Genomic DNA, 12,665 nt, shown 5'->3' on the forward strand with positions numbered 1-12,665 from the left:
TTAACCATTAATTAATTTACTTGTTTATTGAGCAATTTCAAGAACAGAACTGACTTTAATGAGGTCTTGGAACCCTGGGGTAAACATTAGAAAACATTATTTTTTTTAAACTTCCCACATATTATAATAAAATTTCATAGTTTTTTGTGTTTTTTTTTTAAATCAGTATTCATAAAATGTGTTATTTTATTCTTTTCTTCTTCTTACCAAATCCTTACAACTCCTCATACCTTCCTCTTACAGCTCCTTATACCTTCCTCTACAAATTGAGAACAACTTTATACCCACTATCTACTGCCACACAACCAAATCATTCTACTGATTATTATTTTTTTTTTAACTCAGTCCCTGGAACTTTATCATTTGAACTATAGTCTCTAAGAACAATGCCAATAACATCTGGTTCAGACTAAAAATATTAAGTGACTATGCAGTGAGATAAAATTTATGTTAATACCCATAAAACAAATATTTATGAAATACAGCATTTAAATGGAAATAGAAAAGCCCTTTAAAATACAATACTGACAATGTGGGATTTATTAGATGACTTCCCATGGATATCATCTTTATATGCATTTGCTTTGGGGAATACATATTTTTAATAAATAAAATACAAATATTTAATTAAAAAACAAATGGCTTTATATTGTCTTGTTATTTTGACTTTTTTGGATAACATTTTGCTAACATTTAGTTTTTCTCTTATACTTAGAATATATGTCTTCAAAGTGTGTGCTCTTGATGATATAAGTTACTGAAGTAATAATAAACATGATGGCTAATATTCACTAAAAGCTATGTGGTTTCAAATAATGTACTAACCACTTTGCATAAATCATTCAATTTAATTCTCAAGAAAAAGTCTATGTGAGAAATAGTCTTAATATTCCCATTTTACAAAATATTCAATAAATTATGGATTAGAGAGATCAAAAAGACTTGCCAATTTAACACAACTAGTGAGTATCCATGCTAGAATGCAAATCCAGATCTTCTGAGTTCAAAGCTTATTCTCTTAACCACACTTTTAGATCACTCTGTTTCCCCCGTCTAAGGCTATGAGTTTATATTAAAACTTTTTTATTCATTATATATTCATGCTTGACCATTTTTGTATAAGTCACATAAAATCTGTCTCTGGCATTTTTTTATTATTTATTAATAGTAAGAATCTTTCCTTTGATATTTTAGTGTGTCCATCTGCAACATATGTGTAGGCTTACATTTGTATTTCAGATGTTTCTGCTATTTCCCCTTCATTCTATCAAGCCAGTGACCAAGTCCCTCCTACTAGTTATTAGTTCCTGACAGCAGGAATTTGAGGTCAAATCTAGGAACAGAGATCCTGAGAGGCCTAATAACTCTATCTCCAGTGTTGCATCTGGTACATTTTGCTTTTTCTGTCAATTTTAAATGGCAGGAAGCCCTGACCTAATTGAAGAAGTGGTGCTGATTCTATTCAATGGAAAAATGTTTTTACTTTCTCCAATTAAATATGAATCAAATAAGAAAAAATATAGCAAGAGAATTTCCAGTTATGCAGTAGAGCTTTCTATCATTTACAAAATAATTTGGGGTAAAGAAGAAAAGTGATTAGGAATAATGAAATTTGAAATAAATTTCAGTTGAAATGTAGAATAAACTGATCTTTTAAAACATATTAGCATGGCTCAGATAAATGAACTGAAAATATTTCTTAGTGTTAACATATCGTGAAACACCATTACCAATCTGCAGCAACAATGGGAAGTTTGCAGTTTAGCACCTATATTTATATACATCTGGAGTATTCCATTATATTCAGACAATTAGTCCCACTTTTCTAATTTTCCTGTATTATACACACCATCTTGTTCAATGAACTGTGTTAGTATATCCAGAGGGATATCCCTTCCTTTATAATTGTTGTTGAAATATAGCTCAGATGGGGGGGGGGGGCAAGAAAATGTGATTTAGGAAATTAGGTCACTTTTTGTACCTTAATCTAAATACCTTTGGCATCTAGATGATGCAGACAAATCATATTTCTCAGACTGGAGGGCAAGTTTGGCATTTCTGTGTATGGAGAGACACAGTAAATATAATGTAAAAATTATTTAGATTTGAGTCACAAATATTTGGCACTCTTGGGAAATAGAGATTATTTACCCCAGATCATAAAGAATTTGAACGCTGCAATCTTTGTGGAAGAAGAACTCGGTTTACCAGAGCACAGCAGTGATCAAGCAAGGACATCTACTCCCAATCACTGATACTCAGTAGTATGGCTATGGGTACCTTCCTGAGCTTTGCTGAACCTTATTTTGTGAGTAATAAAATGAGGTAATGACACCTCAAATTCTAGATGAGATGTTACATGGGAAAAGGCATGTTAATCACTTAGTCTTCCAATGTTAAAACTTGAGAGGCAGCCATTGAATGCTAGTTTTTTCCCTTTCTTTTGCCTCACCGTGGATTCATTATTATTTTTGTAAAGCCATGACCTTTTAAAAAAATATTATTAGTTGTAGATAGATGCAATACCTCTTAATTATTTATTTATTTTTATGAGGTGCTGAGGATCGAGCCCAGTGTTTCACAGAAGCTAGCCAAGCACTGTATGACTGAGCTACAGCCCCAGCCCCATAGATTTATTCTTTTCTCAGAATTTTAGTGCCTTATTTACGAAATGTTCATATAACCCAGTAGTAGTGATGGTGTTATCCGCATTTTGCTTAAGATATAACTAAAACACATTTTTTTTAGTTATTAGACAAGGCACTCTGACAGCTAGCTCCCATGCCACTTTGGTCCTAGGACTATGTTCTTATTTCTAAGGTGTTCTGAGAAAAAGAATGATTCCCAGTACATCTGCCTTAGGCATAGAGTGTTCTACATACACCCCAGTCCAGGAAAGATTAGATTAGGGTACAATGCCATGGAGAGCCAACCACAGCAAACACTCTGTAACTGCTACAGTGAACCCTAGACACCCCCAAAGACATATTTATAATATTATTTTGTACACAAAATTTAAGAAAAAGCCAACAAGTACCTGTATGTCAGAGTCTATTTAATAGTTATGTAAGTAGGACATTATCTAATTTTTCCTCTGTTGGCATTTTTCAGCTTATCAGCAACTCATATGTAACCCAGATTCACCCATTTTCTTCCAAAGACTTCTCTTTTCACAAATGTCAAATCCACCAACTCAAGCAGATAAATGCATATTTATTCAGAATTAGGGGAAGTGATAATAAGTGAATGTCTAGCTGCAATTACTTTTTTAAATAAACAAAAATCAATCATATTCCACATTTTGAAGAGGGGTGTTTTGACTATGTAGACTCAATTGGTAACTTGAAAATTGTACCATAAATCAGGAGAAGATAAAAAATGTTAAAATTCTGTCACTAGTTTAGATATTTTAAAATTCTAGTTCCTATAACACTTGGTTAAAGCAATGAGCATTCCCTATTTTTACAACAAAATTACAGCTTTCATGATATGTGTGTATTTTGTTAAAGTGTGTGTGTGTTGTGTGTGTGTCTGTGCTTGCATGTAAACTCATTTTAAAATATAGGATGTATACTTCTTCTGTTTTTCTTTTATAATAAATATGGTATGAATAGACAGTGATAATTTTTAAGTGTCAAGCATGCAGGAAAAAAGGATCTGAGTTAAGGAAACAATTTGGAGAGATTATCAGAAATAATAAAAAACAAATATTAGTACCAAGAGACTTAATTTAGTATGTGCAGAATCTTCTGCCATGATTAGTTTAAAAATTTTGAAGATTTTTATGTAGTTTCCTTATTCTGTTAGACATTTGCATTTACATATTTGTTTAAAGTTATAAAACACATACAAAAATGATACTACCATTAAAACAGCATTTAAAAAATCATTCATTATTCTTTGAATGGCCACTGGATTTGTGGAAAGGATATGAAACAGAAGGATTTACCAGAACAAAGATCAAGAATTAAGACACTAATGCTCCATCTGTTCAATAGCTCCCAATTCTTAATGTTTACAGTAATTGTGTTTTGTGGAATAAAATAAAAAGAGTCTCTGAATATGGATGCTTTTTTATTTTAATGGTACATAAATATATCCAAATGTAATTAATGTGCCCTGTGTTCAATGTAGAAAATGGAAAAAAAGAATTTATATACTATAATTTATAAGTACATAAAATAACTTATCTTAACCTAATGCGTTTTCACTTTTGCCTATAATAACACTGACCAAGATTTCTCTTTAGAGAAAAAATCAATAAAACCTCTGTGTATACACACATACACAAACACACACACACATGCACACATAATTACATATATAAAATTGTAGACAGGGAAGCAGAGAACTAAAGAGTTTAAAGATGAATGCCAATTGCTTTTTCATGATTATTCACAAAACAATGACTAGTTCATGCAAATTTCGAAATAAAATAGACTGTTCCCCATGGGAACTTGGGATATGTTTCAGGAAAAAAACAAACCTTGCAAAATAAATAAATAAATGAACAAAGCAATATCAAAACCATATAGCTCAGGCTGGGGCTGTAGCTCAGTGGCAGAACACTTGCTTAACATGTGAGGCACTGGGTTAGATCCTTAGCACCACATAAAAGTAAACAAAATAAAATAAAAAGGCATTCTATCCATTGGCAACTACAAAAATTAAAAAAATATAGCTCAAGGCCAATTTAACATGTAGAGTCAAGATGACAAAAGACAAATGAAGATATATTTACTTATCCTATAATTTGCTTATAAGGTGTCAGCACCTAATTACCTTTGATAAAATGAGATTTTTCAAAACAATTAAGTGGACTTATTGCCTATTGCTACTCAAATTCTATATAAGAATTCAACATAATATAGATCATTCTTAAACTCTTAAGGCGATGACAGAAGGAATTTTAAAATTTAATATTCCCTTCCCTCATAGAAGAGATCAATTCTTATTTAGTAAAGAGAATATACCAGTCATCATTCTAGTTTAATTTCATTTTCACAATAGTGCTGTTTGTAGATGGAGACAATAGGTTTGGAAAGAATAAACTACTTTGCCACAGACACGTCTTGTCAATCAATCTTGAATTTGAATACAGTCATAAATTTTGTTGGTTCCAAAAATTCATAATTATAATTCAGTGAAGATACATTTCTTTCCTATAGCACAGAGGTGGAACAATTCTGAGAGATGGCTGAAACTATTTTTGGTCTCAAACATTATTATGAAGTTAAAAATATTGAGTTTAGGGAAGCAGTCTTGCACAATATTTAAACAATATTTAAGAAAGAAATTGTCAGGTACAACTTTTCTGTCTGCAAATAAGTTACTTTTATATTTGTGAATAAATTACTGTTTGTCCACATCTCTGAGCTTCGGTTTCTTTATGGGGATTGAGGATGTTCATATTTTCATTTGATGTGGAATATTTACAAAATGATATCTGCAAAGTGATTATATACATTAAAAACTCTAAACAATCGTTAGCTGTCGTTATTGTAATAAAATCCTTACAGTTTATCCTTCTGTGATAACAAGTTATTTTTTCTGAGATATTTCTTAGCTTTCCAATACTTAAATTAAGTCTTTGGACATAGTAATCAATTCACTGAGGTTTCAGTTGAATCAACACAATCAGGTAAAATTTAACAAATACAAGATTGACCATTTGGTCATATTATCATATAGTGGTAGCCTGGAAGAAGGAAGGCTTATCCTTTGCAAGAAAAATTCGAGAAACTCGAATCAGGAGATGGTGGAACACAAGACATAAAACACTTAAGACTGAAACCATGGCAAAATTCAATGATCCCCTAGACAGGAAGAGAAAAATTCTCTAACTTCTTTCAACTGATTTACCAATAAGACAATGTAGGTTTAATGGGGAAAAAATTGCTTAATATTGAAATTTTAAAAATGAAACAAAAATAAATGGGCTACAATGTAATGAATCAATCAGAGTCTAAGGGATATAAGTCACTCTTGCTATGTAATACACTTTTACTGACAATTGAAGTAGATAATGCTGCAGTCAGAAACAATTCACAAAACTCCAGAAGGAAACACTGAAAGACAGCTATTTAGTTTGAGTTCAGCAAATTCTGAAATCGGATGGCAACTTTTGTGAGACAATGTAGAATCTAGGAAAACTAGTGGTCCATTTTTACACCATATCCTTATTTAAGTGGTGTGGAAATATTTTATCAGAGAAGTTCAAACAATTATGAACCAAATGAATCATATTGATGTTCTGAAATTCAAATTAAACACAAACATCAACTGGGAATGCATTGAAAATCACACAAAACATTTTGTTTTGTTTTAGCTTTCTTTATTTAGAACCACTTGAATTAAAAGTTTGTTGATATTTCTTCTAAATATCATAGTGGAATGAAGACAGAATGTAGAATGAAGACAGGTGTCCATAAAGCAGTGTAATCAGACTGCAGTTCTGTTCTTATCGATCATCACTAGCTCTGTGAGCCATGCTAAAATACTGTAGTTAGTCTTCTGGTGACCTTGAGAGATTTTCATACCTCTAGGAAAACTAGCTATTTTACAGATTGAACTGTCTTAAGTTAGTCTGACAGCCATATGTTTAAATCATGATTTCAGTGCCTAAAGAAAATTTTTTTTTAGGCTCCCAAACAAGTCAGCGAATTCAGTAGAGTTGCCCTGTGGCTCCAAGAAACGTGGTTGGGGAAGGTCAGTCAAGGTTCAAAAAGCCTTTGTCAAAAGCTGAAGGAGAGCTCCCATCAAACCCTGCATTCAGACAGAATGGCAACTGTTTCTCATGCACATGCTCAAGGAAGGCTCCATAGATTACCAAAAATGAAAAAAAAAAAATCCATTATAAAATATCTCTTCAGATTTCCTAAAATCAGTGTGTAATTTGACTCTGAGCATTATATAAACATAAAAAGGAAAAGTAAAGAAAAGAAACAGAAGATAGGGTAATATATTCTTGGGTAGGACCTTGTCAGGTACTAGGTAATGGTAGAAGGGAGAAAATAAAAATTTTAGGAACAGATTTTTTTAAGACTCTCCTACTACCATTATGGGTGCACCCAGCAAATGTGTTCATAAAATTTAAAATTATGGTCCTAAATTTTCTTATTTTTGTTTTCTTCTCCCTCTGAAATGTTATTCTTACTCTATTTTTTTCTCTTTCTGAACATCAACTCAGACAAATAGGAATACACTTCTCAGATTTCATTAGGGCAAATACTAAGGAAAAACATTTTCATGTAAAATCTAAAAACAGGGTTTACAGGACAATATAAGCAGTTATCCGTTCATCTCTATTTTTTTTTTTTTTTTTTTTTTTAGTCAGGGATTGACCTCAGGGGCACTTGACCACTGAGCCACATGCTCAGCTCTATTATTTTTTTTTTTTTTTTTATTTTATTTAGAGACAAGGTTTCACTGAGTTGCTTAGCACCTCACCATTGCTGAGGCTGGCTTTGAACTCGTGATCCTCCTGTCTCAGCCTTCTAAGCTGCTGGGACTGCAGGTGTGTACCACCATGATGGCTGTTCATTTCATTTTTATTTGAAAAAAGCCTCAGTAACCTTTATACTGATCATTGCTTTAGTTTCCAAATCTCAGCCCAAACTTGAATGTTCCTTATCTAGCCTCAGGAAAATGAGAGAAGATGCCTGATCCCGTGTTTGTGGCACTTTCTCATGTCCCTTGGCACAATTCATATCTGCATATGTGTTTACTGCCTTGGGATTTCCAAAAGCTGTTTCATACAGTTTTTAAAAATATTGCCGGGGGTGATGATGCACACCTGTAATCCTAGTGGTTCCTGAAGCTGAGGTAGGAGGTTCTCAAGTTCACAGCCAGCCTCAGCAACTTAGCAAGGCTTTATACTTGTCTCTAAATAAAATATTAAAAAGGGCTGGAGGTTTGGGATTGTGGCTCAGTGGCAGAGTGCTTGCCTCACATATATGGGACACTGGGTTCAATCTAAATGCATTGTGTCTATCTACAAATATATATATATATATATATATATATATATATATATATATATATATATGGGCTGGAGATGAGACTCAGTGGTTAAGCACCCCTGGGTTCAATCCCTAATACTACTACTACTACTAATAATAATAATAATAGAAAACTTTACTCAGATTTTTTTTTAATTTTAGGACTAATTAAGTTGATTAATAAGTTCTTTGAAGGATATAGTGAACAAAAAGATGAAGAAATTTTGTAAAAAAATGAAGCATAGAATTTTTTTCTGCCAGATATAATAATGTACATGAGGCTATAGTAAATAGAACTCAATAGTCATTGGTACAGAAAGATTTGCACTGCTAAAAGCAAATAAAGAATTGAGAAACAGATCCATCCAACTGTGAGAATTTTATATGAAAAAATATATTCCAAATCAGTGCAAATTTTATTATTAAGTAACACATAGAATGAATTATAGACCATATGTTTAAATAAAATACGTAAGAGCAAAAAACCTTTAAAATTAGATTAATGCTGGAAAGAAAAATGGATTCCTGGTGAAAGAAGAAATCTACAAATTGCTGGGAGCCATTAGCCAAGTAGGTATGACAATTTCCTTGCCAGCGTACCCCATGTTGCTGACATGTTGCAGCGACATTGAATGTAGGTGACCTTGCTCAAGGACCAAGGTAGATTAGGGTGTTCCTGGTTTTAAGATAATCTTGTTTAGGGCGTTCCCAGTTTAGGTTCCAGGTTTAAGGTTTAAGATTATTCCTGCTGGGAATAGGGCGTATCCTGCTGCCTGAGTTCCCCTTGATTTCTCACGGGATTCAGACAGTATATTTTGGAGATAGAAGCCCAGAGAAGGTGGATTTGGGCAGAGAACGTGGATTTCCCCAGAACGTGATTGTAGACGGCTGGTGTGAGTTCGGGAATAAAGAGTTGCTGTTTGAATCTACAAGCTGTGTGGTGGCTCGTGATTGTGTGCCCAGCCAGACTGCGGCATTTGTGCCCAGCCAGACAGCGGCATTTGGCGGCTCATACGGGGAACTTCTGAAGCTTGGAGGTAAGTGAAATTGCTCGCCCCTGAGGAAGAGCGAAAGAATGGGTGACCAATTCAAAAAACAATGTGTTATTGTTTTGATTTATCTTGTTTTTGTTTCAAGCTGCCTATCCCTAGAAATTTCTCAGGCAAACTGGGGAAAATGGTTGACTCAAGGTTTGAAGTTGTTCGCCTCCGAGCAAGAGAAATTGTTAGAGGAAGGAGGCACCCCAGTGAGACCAAGAACAATTAGGGCATATGTTGATACAATACAAAAATGTAGCCCATGGCTTTTTAAAGACGAGTTATTAAGTATATCAATGGGACCATCATGGTATCCTGTAGAAGGATTTTTCTTCAAGAAAGAGATGGCTAGTTCTGTTTATTACAATTGTCTTTAAGATCTTGGTTTTTACAGACATCTGATTAATTTACAAAGGTAAAGTGTTAAAATATCAACCACTAAATATAAAATCAAGTACTCTTACTTATTAAGTTCCATAAGGTAATATATTTAAACATTATGTGTGTTTTCATAAATTGATAAATGGAAAAATGTTTAATATTGCTTTGGTCTGTGTCTTTGCTAAAACAAAGTTACTAAGTGTTAAGATTCTATCATGTGTAATTTATATACAAAGAGTAGAAAAATATTCAGTTGGGTTTCAATTATAGTATTATAGTATCATAAAAAACATGAAAGTCTTTCATCTTATTAAAGTGGAGTAATTTGTCTAAATCAGAAATTTTATAAGAGTTGTTTCAAAATGTGAATTTATAAAAAGGGTTAACGGTTAAAAAAGAGATAGAAAAAGATTCAAGATGTGGAAATATATTTTAATATGAAAGGTTAAAGGAGAAAGAAATGTTTCTAGATGAGATAATCTCTGTGTGGTAAAGTAAAAAGTTGTAAAATACCATTTAAAAAAGATTTTGAGGAAACTAGACTTACTTTAAAAGTTTGAGAAAGGAAGAAAGAAGAAAAAGGTATTTGTACATGGCAGATTGAGACAAAGCTTCTCACTGGAAAAAAAAAAAAGCCTTTGGTTGAAGGGCAGCCATGTAAACTAACATTAAAGCGATTTAAACAGAATCTAAGCCTCGTTTAAAAGAGTGAAGCTGTAGGTGGTGAAAAAGTACATTTAAAAGTACAGTATAGATGATAATTAAAAGGCTTTAAAAGGTTAAATTGAAGGTGGTTAAAATGCCTTCATGACGGAGAAAAGATTGTGTCATTTGAAGCCTAGTTAATTGTAAAGACATTACTTAAAAAAAATGGGAAGATAATAGGATAAAAGATATTTAGATAAAGAAGATTAAAAATTCAAAGTGAAAAACTTTAAAGACTGAAGTATAGAAAGTTAAAAAGAGAAAAGATAAAGAAGATGTAGAAAGATAAAAAAGATGTAGGGAGACAATAATTTTAAACCCACAAAATAGAAAACAACAACAACAACAACAAAAAAAAAAAAACTAGGAGGAAAATAAGCAACTAAGGGTAAATATACAAACCTTAGAAAAAAACTAGAAGATAGAAATAAGATAAAAAATGGTTGAAAATGTCAAGTAAGGTATTTCAGATAGAAAATGCAAAAATCTAAGACAACTATTAGATACAGACATATACTTATTAAAGCAAAAAGAGGGAATTGGAAGGGGGTATATATCCCCCAAAGATAAACTTAAAATAACGCTTTTTACTCTAAACTTTTTAAATTTGGATTCATCAGGACTTAGTGCTGCAGAAAGACATGTATCCAAAAAATGTACATAAGCCTAAAGTACTTTGGAAAGATATTCTAACAGGACAATGGAAAGGTCCTGACCCAGTGATTGTCTGGAGTCGGGGGTCTGTTTGTGTTTTTCCACAGGGAGAACAGCAGCCCATTTGGATTCCAGAAAGATTAACTAAAACAGTCTCTACAGATTGAAAAGAAGATGATTTGACTCAAATCCATAACAGCTGATATCCAGAACTCCAGCTTGGCCATTCTTACATCTGCGACAGTGATTAACCAGGATGCTTTTTTCAATAGCTATTTTATTATTGCATTTTTCCACATCATAAGGTTCTATTTTTATTTTGTGAGCTCATACAAACCTAGGTTAATGTTTTTCTGATCAGTTTTATTTTTTGACTGTGGAGTTTTTAAACATTGCAATGGAGATTTCACCCAGGTAAAGCTACAAGGCCTTTACTATTTTCTTATGTGTTGTACGTTTGTGTACACTCTTGTGTTTTGTGTTGTATGTCTGTATGTGCGTATGTCCATATTTCTTATATGAGGAGCGCTCATGAAAAAATGGATCCGAATTATTATTATTTTTATTCACGTGATTTAAATGGTTTAATTTAAATTAGGTAAACAGCTGTTAAGGATTGTTTTTAAAGGTGGTTAACAGATCTGTTTGTTTACTAGTTTAAATTAGGTAAAAGGCTGTTAAGGATTGTTTTTAAAGTAGGTTAACAGATCTGTTTGTTTACTTTCACCTTTCCTTTTCATTATATTTAATAATTCTTTTCAGGATAATGTCTCTTTAGCATCATTGCCAGAATTCCTATCTCCATCCCAGTGCCGGTGAAGAACTCAACAAGTAATGCTCAATCAAAGAGTCAACTTACTTTGGGAGGAAACGGATTTTGGGAGGAAATGGACATATTGATAGATTCCTCTGCTTTGAACTGCTTGCAGAACTTGCCTGGACTATGTAACTATCGTTTGGTGCAACGAATTGTGGTAATGCTGGCATATCTTTGCTGATGGTGTCACCAGTGATGCAATTTTTTCCCAAGGAGCCGTCAATTGGCTTGTTGTCGTGGCATTTCTGTATACTCCTCCCTTCTGCTAGTGATGGTCTAAAATTTGGGGGCCAATGGCTTATGCTGGACCGGTAGTCAGTGACGGGTATGATCCAATTGCAGTGGTATCAACCTAAGACAGGAGGCTGACGCCTAAAGGTCAGTTTTCCGATGACGGGTAAGAACCATATGTTGAATTGGACAACCTACCAGGCACGGTCCATAAGCCACATTAACCTCACTCCCCCACTGGCACCAAGGCCAAATTTGGGGGCCAACAGAGGTGAGGCAAAGAACCTCACCCCCCCACTGGTGCATAGACCTATCCACAAGTATGGCTGTATGCTGGACCGGTAGTCAGTGACGGGTATGATTCAATTGCAGTGGTATCAACCTAAGACAGGAGGCTGACGCCTAAAGGTCAGTTTTCCGATGACGGGTAAGAACCATATGTTGAATTGGACAACCTACCAGGCACGGTCCTTAAGCCACATTGCTTGTTGTTTAATTAATCAGAAGGGGGGAGATGCTGGGAGCCATTAGCCAAGTAGGTATGACAATTTCCTTGCCAGCGTACCCCATGTTGCTGACATGTTGCAGCGACATTGAATGTAGGTGACCTTGCTCAAGGACCAAGGCAGATTAGGGTGTTCCCGGTTTTAAGATAATCTTGTTTAGGGCGTTCCCAGTTTAGGTTCCAGGTTTAAGGTTTAAGATTATTCCTGCTGGGAATAGGGCGTATCCTGCTGCCTGATTTCCCCTTGAGTTCTCACGGGATTCAGACAGTATATTTTGGAGATAGAAGCCCAGAGAAGGTGGATTTGGGCAGAGAACGTGGATTTCCCCAGAACG

The sequence above is a fragment of the Marmota flaviventris genome, chromosome 5, assembly GCF_047511675.1.
Source record: "Marmota flaviventris isolate mMarFla1 chromosome 5, mMarFla1.hap1, whole genome shotgun sequence".
Classification (NCBI taxonomy): domain Eukaryota; kingdom Metazoa; phylum Chordata; class Mammalia; order Rodentia; family Sciuridae; genus Marmota; species Marmota flaviventris.